Source organism: Echinops telfairi, unplaced genomic scaffold, assembly GCF_000313985.2.
Source record: "Echinops telfairi isolate 266 unplaced genomic scaffold, ASM31398v2 ScPeMD7_7;HRSCAF=31, whole genome shotgun sequence".
Taxonomy (NCBI): Eukaryota; Metazoa; Chordata; class Mammalia; order Afrosoricida; family Tenrecidae; genus Echinops; species Echinops telfairi.
The window spans coordinates 807,788-809,758 of NW_022103904.1; the positions used below are offsets into that span (position 1 = coordinate 807,788).

The 1,971-nt window shown below is 41.8% G+C and overlaps 1 long non-coding RNA gene across 2 annotated transcripts in view; it reads left to right on the top strand.

The window, feature by feature from the left end:
• Positions 1 to 1,208, top strand: part of LOC123521253 — a 31,806-nt gene extending 30,598 nt beyond the window's left edge. For both annotated transcript variants that reach the window (XR_006679722.1, XR_006679723.1), the window contains exon 2: positions 1,005 to 1,208. This is a non-coding gene — a long non-coding RNA (uncharacterized LOC123521253). The remainder of the gene's footprint in view (positions 1 to 1,004) is intronic.
• Positions 1,209 to 1,971: the final 763 nt, after the last annotated feature.

Below are 1,971 nucleotides of genomic sequence, written 5' to 3' on the forward strand. Positions count from 1 at the left end.
TGTGGGTTGGTGTTGGACATATGGGTTAATGTTGGACTTGTGGGCTTGGGCAGCACTGAGTTGGGATGTTTTCTTGATGTGCACTTATCCTTTATATAAAACTCTCTCTTATACATGAGTTTCTGTGGATTTGTTTCTATAAAGTACCCAGACTAGCACAACTATTCATTGGGTCATAGAAACTTAGGGCTAGAAATTGATATCTTGATTGTCTTCAAGACCATGGGATATGGACAGAGTGATGTGTGCTGATTCTAAGCCTGATACAATCTTCCTCTCTCTCTTGAATGTACTTGTTTGGGTATCATTGAAACCACTGAAGACAAATCCCATGTTAAGCAGTTGAAGAAAAGTCTCAGATAATAGAACAGTAGTAAAGTTTATCCTATGTGCAGACCATATCCATGAACACACTTGAAGAAGCATCTCTTCTTTGGGACTCACAGAATTCCAGAGCTGAAGTGCATGGTGGTTCAGTGGTAGATTACTCACCTCCCACACAGGGGACCCAAGATTTATTCCCAACCAGTGTGCAGCCGCTGTCCCTCTGTAAGTGGACACTTGTGTGCTGCTAAGATGCTGAAAATGTTTAGGTGGACCTTCCAGACTAAGATGAACTAAGAACAAAGGTCTGGGGAGCTACCTCCAACAATCGACCAGCACAGACTCTAGAGATCACAATGGAACTGATTTTCAACCTGTGGCACAGGTTAGGGAACATTTTGGTTGGTTTTTTTTTTGGTGGGGGGGGTTGCCATGAGTTGGGGCTGACTCCATGGCAGCTCAAAACAACATGATATTGTCCCACTAGCTTATTTTATATAGTGGAACTGAGTGCCAGAGTGGTTAATGGACAAGCATCCTCCCTAGAGCAGACATCGCTTAGATGCCCCTCTATCTCATTTCTTTGTCCTGGACACCTAAGAAAACTTACATTAGCATTGTGTGACTGCTAATGGGATGCAGGAAAAGTGATGTGTGCTGATTCTATCTCTTGAATGCAGGGTGTCCTGTGCATGACTCTCAGGCATTTCTAGAAGATGAGAACTTACAAGCTGAAAAGAATGGCCATATCTGTAATATCACTTGGAAGACTGGACCCCTGATTGGGTTGTGATGTGAATGAGAAATGCATCTTTATAGTTTTAGGATGTTAAAACTTGGGGATGGTTGTTACAACAGCTAATAAAATTAATATATTTATCGTCTCATAATTTGACATGTCATCATTGAAACCTAATATATTGGATCCTAATATCTTGGTTTTGTTCTATAAACTCATATAAACCAAAACTCACTGCCAGCAAATGGATTCTGACCCATAGTGACCCTACAGGACAGGGTAGAACTGCCCCTGTGAGTTTCTGAGACGGTGACTTTTGATGGGGGTAGAAAGCCCTGTCTTCCTCCCGCTGAACAGCTGGCGGTTTCAAACGGCTGACTTTCAACTTGTAGTCACTGCACCACTAGAGCTCCATAGAAATTTATTTAGAGCTTAGAAAACAAACAAACAAAGCCAAAATCATCTAACTTTCATGTCTATGGAGAGATGAAGAGTCACTGGTCTCCTGATACCCCTCATTGAGCTGGAAAGAGTAAATTCTGTTGCTTAGCTTTAAATACTTAGCATTTTAATGATGTTTCCTGGAGGATATGAGCCTTTTTCAGATATTCATTTCTAATTTTAAAACGTTTTCCCCTGGGAGAATGGATAATTTACTGCTAGGGTTTTCACATTAATTATGTTATACCATTTTCTAAGAAAAATTGAACTTGGTGGGGAACGGAAAAAAAAGAATAAAAAAAAGAAATGGGTAGTGGGGGCACAGGGGACTAACCCACCCAAGGGGAGGGTATTGTTTACATCTCCACAGGGAAAGAGGGACCAGACTTCAAGCTAGTGCTCCAAGATGTGAATGCAACATGCCAGCGTGGAGTAGGGAACCAGTGGAGAGGTCTAAGGGGCTGGCC